This window comes from Salmo salar, chromosome ssa06 (genome assembly GCF_905237065.1).
Source record: "Salmo salar chromosome ssa06, Ssal_v3.1, whole genome shotgun sequence".
NCBI classification, from domain to species: Eukaryota; Metazoa; Chordata; class Actinopteri; order Salmoniformes; family Salmonidae; genus Salmo; species Salmo salar.
In genome coordinates this window covers 37,229,872-37,238,507 of record NC_059447.1, presented here as the reverse complement: position 1 = coordinate 37,238,507, position 8,636 = coordinate 37,229,872, and the positions used below count along the sequence as shown (strand labels likewise).

Genomic DNA, 8,636 nt, shown 5'->3' with positions numbered 1-8,636 from the left:
TGTTTCATCTGTGTGCGTTTCATTTCCTAGTTTCATTTGCCACCAAGATGTGTGTTATGTGTCATGTGGTCTCTGGTCTGCCATATACAACACCATTACATTGATGTCACTCTTCATCACCATAGACTTCTGGCTTGATAATGACTGACAGAACATCCCCATACTTACCTCTGCCCTACCTTCATGACTGACAGCAGACCAAATGTCATGATGCATAGATTAAAAACAAAAACAAGAATGAGTCAACATGAACAACTGACTCAACGCTTATTTACATGTTTAGCTATGAGACATATCAAAGTGGAAATGCAAAAAAATGTAAAATCTAATTAAAAATAATGAATGGGAAACACTGACATTCTTCAGTATATTTATAGCCTGTATGCCAGAGACAGTATTTCTAGTACTGTAGTCAGTCGGAAGACTCCTCGGATCTCAGGCGTTTAGATTTGGAGAAGCACTGGACTCACGTTCATCCAGGGAGCGTGAGGGCTCCGGAAGTGAGGTGGTGGAAGATTAAAGACTAAAACATCTGGACTTCATTTGTACACTGGACAGAGAAAAACTCACAATGAAAATGCTATCTGTTATCCTGTAAGTCTAATTAGTGACTATGAATAAAGGTAGAGGGTTTTATCTGAATATTATAAGTGAAAACCATTAGCCGAAAAACGGGACTGGTCCTACTACTATTCTGTAGTAGGACGTTTCGACAGTTGGTTTGAGGAAATATGTGTGTGACCGGCGCGTAATGTGCGCGCGCCTCCCTGTTGTTCCATAGCCTGTGGAGCTGTTGTTCTCAGAGTTAGAGAAGGAACAACCACACGGACACTGGGAATAGAGCAACAAAGGAGAAAGTATGAGCCTAACGAAAAGTCTCAGGCATTGTCTTTAAAATATTTTGTATTGGGATTAATTCAGTCTTCGCAGTATTTCATTTTTTTGGAGGCAGAGTAGTTCCAGCTATGGATTTACCTATGACCAGACGAGCAACACTGTCCAGTCGTCATCGGAACTTTTGATTGTCATAATTTTACCCTCGACCCAGAAGAAGACAGCGCTCACAAATCAAGTGAACTTTTGAAAATGCATTTGATTTGGAGATAGGTAGCCACATGATACAACTTTGTCGACAACAACCACAACTACATCGGCCTACTTTGGTTTTGCTGCACCCGCCGACTTCGCACATGGGGTAAGTGGTTTCATGTGTAGATCTACCAGCCAAATTGTACAATTGTGGCGAGTGTACACTCTACACGTGCCGTCGTTGAAAAACAAAGAAACTATCAATCAATGAACAATGTGCAGCGAGTCTGCAACACACGAGGGAGGGCGGTTATGAACTTCGCCCACTTTGGGAAGATATAGTTTATTATTTTATATTAACCTACCCAAAGACCAATTGCACGGTATTTAGTGGCAACCACTGACGTCTAATCACACGGGATTGTTTAACTAACCTTAGTGATATTAGAATTGGGCAGCATGAATGATTACCAGGATGCAGTCAAACGTGTAGAGAGGTTATCTAATATATACAAAGTATATAACGTAAAAGGAAACCACACACAAATTCTAAGAGAAGCTTATGGGTGTCTTGGGTGATGCCTTGTTCAGTGTTCCTCAAGGTTGTAAACTATATGGTTAATCAAACAACCAGAAAATGATCCCTCAATAAATGTATTGTTTTTATTCTCCGAGAATAACAGATGTTTTGGAACGTTGTGTTTAATGAGGAACATGATCCATTAAATATTAACAAGCCACGGTGCCCGCTGCTGGCGGATTCACTGCTGCTCTATGTGTATTGTACTTTGTCGAGGGGGGTGTGCTGTGGTCCCCTGGCTTTAGCTTCGCAGGGGGCTCCTATACGTCTTGTAGTGGTTCGAAGACCCGCTGTTCCCCCCTCGGGTGTTGTCGAGGTCCGCTCATCCGTCACTGTAAAGGGCGCATTGTCCTGAAAGGATGTTTTAATAAAACAAAAGGTTCCATTAAACCATCTCACCGGAGTGGAGCTGCGTGGTGGGCATTCGCGGGATCCGGGTCCCCAGCGCCTGGTGGATTAAACCTGATTTCCATTCTAACATGTTTTCAAGTGTTCCAAAATCAATAAAGGCAAATATATATATTTTTAGCAACACTGTTCAGTTTTATCTTAAAAGAAAGATAAACTGTTCATAAATAGATTGTAAAAGCCCTGACCTACTTGCTGCACACTTTCACAAACCATTACATTAGGCTAACCTATCTGTACGTGTATTATATGCTGAGGTCTTAACTGACTACAAAATCAAATCAAAGTTTATTTGTCCCATGCTTTGTAAACTACAGGTGTAGTCTACGGGCCCTTTCCAACAATGAAGAGAGAAACATTTACAAATTATAGAAAAAAAATGATAACAAGGAAAAAATAGACAATGAGTAACAATAACTTGGCTATATACACTGGGTACCAGTACTGAGTCGAGGTGCAGGGGTACGAGGTCATTGAGCTGGATATGTATTATAGGTATGGATAAAGTTACTAGGCAACAGGATAGATAATAAACAGTAGCAGCAGCGTATGTGATGAGTCAAAAGAGCGTGCAAAAGGTTCAATGTAGATATTTGGTTAAATATTTAGCAGTCTTATGGCTTGGGCGTGAAAGCTGTTTTGTTTCCGGACCTGGTGCATCGGTACTGCTTGCCGGGCGGTAGCAGAGAGAACAGTCTATGACCTGGGTGGCTGGACTCTTCCTCTGACACGGCTTCACATTACAGTTCAGCGTGTTGAATATGTGGATTAAGATGTGTGGAACAAGATATGTCATAATTGTCTGGGTTGTATGGATTTAGGTGACTGTTGTGTGTTTATGACCCATTCTGCTCCTTGGACAAGATGAATGAAATAGTGTTTGTTAGGAGCACAGTTTTGGGTCACACTGACCATGAAAAGCATAACGCAACCTGCACGTTAATGCTCTTTGAAAGAATCGCATTATGCAAAAACACCTTGCACACCCACACAGAATGAGGGTGTCGGTAATCTATTCATGGGTAAGAGAAACACCGAGATAAGCTGATAAGGAGGAGGGACTAGTGTTTTATTACCCTGATAAAAACACCCATCCATCATTCTCTCTCTCTCAGCTCTCTCTCTCTCTCTCAGCTCTCTCTCTCTCAGCTCTCTCTCTCTCTCTCAGCTCTCTCTCTCTCAGCTCTCTCTCAGCTCTCTCTCAGCTCTCTCTCAGCTCTCTCTCAGCTCTCTCTCTCTCTCAGCTCTCTCTCTTTCTCTCAGCTCTCTCAGCTCGCGCTCTCTCAGCTCGCGCTCTCTCAGCTCTCTCAGCTCGCGCTCTCTCAGCTCTCTCAGCTCGCGCTCTCTCAGCTCTCTCAGCTCGCGCTCTCAGCTCGCTCTCTCTCAGCTCTCTCTATCTCTCAGCTCTCTCTTAGCTCTCGCTCTCTCTCAGCTCTCTCTTTCTCTCAGCGCTCTCAGCTCGCTCACTCTCAGCGCTCTCAGCTCGCTCTCTCTCAGCGCTCTCAGCTCGCTCTCTCTCAGCGCTCTCAGCTCGCTCTCTCTCAGCGCTCTCAGCTCGCTCTCTCTCAGCGCTCTCAGCTCGCTCTCTCTCAGCGCTCTCAGCTCGCTCTCTCTCAGCGCTCTCAGCTCGCTCTCTCTCAGCGCTCTCAGCTCGCTCTCTCTCAGCGCTCTCAGCTCGCTCTCTCTCAGCGCTCTCTCTCTCTCTCTCAGCGCTCTCTCTCTCTCTCTCAGCGCTCTCTCTCTCTCTCAGCGCTCTCTCTCTCTCTCTCTCAGCGCTCTCTCTCTCTCAGCGCTCTCTCTCTCTCTCTCAGCGCTCTCTCTCTCTCTCTCTCTCTCTCAGCTCTCTCTCTCTCTCAGCTCTCTCTCTCTCTCTCTCTCTCTCTCAGCTCTCTCTCTCTCTCTCTCAGCTCTCTCTCTCTCTCTCAGCTCTCTCTCTCAGCTCTCGCTCTCTCTCTCGCTCTCTCTCAGCTCGCTCTCTCTCGCTCTCTCTCGCTCTCGCTCTCTCTCTCTCGCTCTCTCTCGCTCTCCTCAGCTCAGCTCTCTCTCTCTCTCTCCTCAGCTCGCTCTCTCTCAGCTCTCTCTCTCTCGCTCTCTCTCGCTCTCTCTCTCCTCAGCTCAGCTCTCTCTCTTTCCTCAGCGCTCTCCTCAGCTCACTCTCTCTCAGCTCTCTCTCTCAGCTCTCTCTCTCTCTCTCTCTCTCTCTCAGATCACTCTCTTCAGTGTGCTGGTCATTAAGCCTCTCTAAAATGTTAAAAGCTCCTGATGGTTAAGCATGAGCTAATGTCAATGGCAACAGAGTGCTAAACTAACTGAATGCTCAGATGCACATGGGAGCCACTACAGACAAGAAGCACCAAATAAAGACAAGCAAACATTTCTCCATGATAACATCATTTGAGAGGGGTGATGGGTGGGAGAGGGACATACACAAAACACCTACTCCTTCCATGACATAGACTGACCAGGTGAATCCAGGTGAAAGCTACGATCCCTTATTGACGTCACTGGTTAAATCCACATAAATCAGTGTAGATGAAGGGGAGGAGACAGGTTAAAGAAGGATTTTTAAGCCTTGAGATAGTTGAGACATGGATTGTGCATGTGTGCCATTCAGAGGGTGAATGGGAAAGACACAAGATTGAAGTGCTTTTGAACAGGGTATGGTAGTAGGGGCCAGGCACACTGGTTTGTGTCGAGAACTACAACACTGCTGGGTTTTTCACGCTCAACAGTTTCCTGTGTGTATCAAGAATGGTCCACCACCCAAAGGACAACCAGCCAACTTGACACAACTGTGGGAAGCATTGGAGTCAACATGGGCCAGCATCCCTGTGGAATGCTTTGGACACCTTGTAGAGTCCATGCCCTGATGAACTGAGTCTGTTCTGAGGGTAAAGGGGGGAGGTGTTCTTAATGTTTGGTGTACTCTGTGTATGTAGGTGGAGAACAATATCCGGTGTGAGATGGGCATGTTGTGGGGGTGTGGATGGGACGCCTGTGCTACGGGGGGGAGGGGGGGCTGGCCGACAGGCTGGAGAGAGACACAACCTGATCCAGGCGACTGGCCGTCTGCTTTGGGATCATGTGACCTCACGGCTCATTACACTAGAACAAAACCCGCCACGCCGCCACTGACCTCTGCCAACCCTCTTCACACATGTTCACTTCACACACTCATCTCTGGCCCAAATGACAGAGTCCTGGAGTGCTGCTGTTAGCAGCTCCAACACACCAGCAGTCAACCATCCACACAGTGTAACCAGGCAGACATGACAGCAGCATCCACACAGTGTAACCAGGCAGACATGACAGCAGCATCCACACAGTGTAACCAGGCAGACATGACAGCAGCATCCACACAGTGTAACCAGGCAGACATGACAGCAGCATCCACACAGTGTGGAGGAAGACTGCGAGGAGCAGAAGCGCGTGAGAAATGCAAGTCAAATCAATGGACAAATAAATAAACCAATGTAGAAAGTAAACAGATGGATAAATAAATGGATGATAATTCAGCGGTGGGAACTGGATGTGTGGGATTATTTCTTGGCCAGGTCGGAAGCCGGGTCACATGGGGGGTTGAAGTCGGAGGGAGATGTGGGTGGGGTCGTCCCTAAAGGATGCTCATGTTTCAGCTCCAGTCCTGGGAGAGCGAGGCCGCTAATACGAAGCAGTGAGAAGACTATATCCTTAGGGACGCTGAAGGCTCTTGTTGTCTACTACACACAACCACTTTACTTTAGTCAGCCATTTCTAAAGGGGTACGAACATCAGAAAGATCAGAGAAGGGAACAACGTTCTGGCTTGAACAGGCAGGGTTAAAAGGAAACCGTCACGAGTCAATCCACTACTTACATTTTTAGTCAGTGCTGCAGCTCTTATCTGTATCACAATCAGTGTGTGTAATGGCTTTACAGGGGTGGATCCCCAAATTAAATGTATAAAGTGATCAAAACAAATGTAGTTAGTGCAATACATTTTCTAGATAAAAGGATAAGTAGCATTGTTTTTAAGTGTGTGCATGCTCTTCTCCTTCGGGAAAACATCAGCTGACTCAAAGGGGGTGTGGCGGGTATTTTAACACTTCTGCGCTACCTGCCGTGAGGATCAGTGGAGGCTGCTGATTGGAGGACGGCTCATAATAATGGCTGAAACAGAGCGAATGGAATGGCATCAAACACATGGAAACCATGTGTTCGATGTATTTGTGACCATACCCCTCCAGCCAATACTACAATTCCATCCTTCCCAATGAAGGTGCCACCAACCTCCTGTGGTGTGGATACTCTTGTGCATCCTCTGTTGAAGTTGGTAATCGAGGAGGGGAGCAGCCTCCTTCGTTCGCCTACTAACGAATTGACGCTCGACTACGTATCGGTTTTACCGGGTCACGGAGGAGAGAGGAAGGAGAAGTCAATGAGAGGACGGTCTTTTGCCCAAATGAGAATCTCCGCTAGCCTGAAAAACACTTTTCCTGGGTGTGGCAGCTGTAGCAAAATAAGTGCCTTCTGTTCACAGGCTGCAGAGGTACAAGCTGCAACAAACAGCTGACAACATGTAGCTTTCTGATACACAGCCAAGAACTGGGAGTGTCTCCGATCAGGAAGTATATGGCCTGCTCTGCTTTTTTCCCCCATTCCCAACATCTTTCACAGACACATGGAACTATATCAAAACAACATCTGTCTAACACAGACGTGCCCTCAGGAATACTTTTATAAATATTTAGTTGAGCAGATATTTGGAGGAGGGAAAACGTTTGGTGTATTTCAGGTCAGAATGATGTTTGAACTCCTTATCCAAATCCAACAGCTTTAAAAGGTCCTGTTACATCTCCCGTCTTCTCTAGTCACTTAACCATAAAAGTATCCATGGCTACGCACCCTAATACCCTCACCAACACACCAACATGCCTGACATATCATTAAAGGGATTTGGTTCAAATCATCCTGCACAGTTGTGATAAAGGCATGTCTATATCATACAGTATTTTTAACTTCACTGTGGACCACCCATATACTTAGAGAAGCTTTCTGGAAGCTTACTGCTTACTGAGACTTAGAACTCTGAAAGAAGGTCTGTTCCATTAACAACATATTGGAGATGCATCTCTGTGTGATTATGAGTAAAGATGGATGTGGCAGGCTGACAGACTGTATTGGCTGGCCTACTTCCTGACTGACACACTGAAATGGGATTTTAAGTGAACTGCACAAATTTAAAACGCACACCACGAGTAACTAAACTGGAGTGAGGTCATACAACAGTTCAGGATGCTTTATAGGAGTTGGCAGATCAATTGGAAATGGACGATGTTTGTCTCAACCAAACGTGACAACAGGTCAAATGTTGTAACTCTTGTGAGATCATCTCTCTGCTCCCGGTCAAAGTCAAGTAGCCGTTCTCTCACTGCCCTCGAAACCATACCCCCACAGCATGACAGAGTACTTTCAGACCTGCTCACAATATTATACCATACATACACACATGTATACACATACAACGGTTCCATCAAGGGACTTTTGGAGAGGTTGCAAGGCAGTGAAATAGTTGTAGCATGGCCCAAAATCCCCCAAACTCCCAAATCATTTCAGCTGTTATTGTTAAGGCCCGCTATGACTTCCGCAGAGTCAAACGAGCAAAAGGACAATATAGGAATTAGGTGGAATCATATTACACAGGCTCCGACGCCCGCCGCATGTGGCAGGGGCTACAGTCTATTACAAATTACAAAGGAAGACCCAACAGTGATCTGCCCAACGATGCCTCTCTACCAGATGAACTCAATGCATGTTATGCACGCTTTGACAACAACAACATTGACCCGGATGTGAGGGCTGTCACCGACCCAGAGGACTGGGTGATCTCACTCTCTGAGGCCGACGTGAGAAGGGTTTTTAATCAGGTCAACACCCTCAAGTCCGCGGGCCCTGACGGTATTCCAGGGTCCATTCTCAGAGCATGCGCAGAAGAGCTGGCAGGCATATTCACAGTAATTTTCAACCTCTCCTTGTCCCAGTCTGTAATTCCCCACATGTTTTAAGATGACCACAACCATCCCTGTTCCTAAGAACTCTAATGCTTCATACCACAATGATTACCGCCCTGTAGAGCTCACTTCTGGAATCATTTGAGAGGCTGGTTATGGCACACACTAACTCTACCATCCCAGCCATCCTAGACCCACTCCAATTGGCATCCTGCCCCAACAGATCCATAGATGACTCAATCTCAATTGCTCTCCACACTGCCCTCACCCCCCTACATAAGAGGAATACCTATGTGAGAATGCGGTTCATTGACTACAGCTCAGCGTTCAACACTATCATCCTCTACAAACTCGTCACCAAGCTTAGGACTCTGGGTCTGAACACCTCCCTCTGCAACTGGATCCTGGACTTTCTGATGGGCCTACCCCAGGTGGTGAGGGCAGGCAACATCACCTCCATCACGCTGACCCTTCACGCAGGGGCCCCACAGGGGTGTATGCTTAGCCCCCCCCCGGTTCAACCACGACTGTGCGGTCACGCATGACTCCAACACCATTATCAGTTCGCTGATGACACGATGGTGGTAGGTCTAATGACCGGTGATGATGAGTCAGCCTACAGGGAGGAGG

The 8,636-nt window shown here is 46.5% G+C and overlaps 1 protein-coding gene across 6 annotated transcripts in view; it reads left to right on the top strand.

Annotated features, from left to right (window-relative positions):
* Positions 1-496: 496 nt before the first annotated feature.
* The window catches only part of LOC106607212 (sphingosine 1-phosphate receptor 2), a 31,851-nt gene continuing 23,711 nt past the window's right edge, over positions 497-8,636 (top strand). For 5 of the 6 annotated variants that reach the window (XM_014203937.2, XM_014203939.2, XM_014203935.2 and 2 more), the window contains exon 1: positions 497-1,195. The gene's annotated coding sequence lies outside the window, so the exon portion shown is untranslated. The remainder of the gene's footprint in view (positions 1,196-8,636) is intronic. The other variant, XM_014203934.2, reaches the window with a different exon arrangement.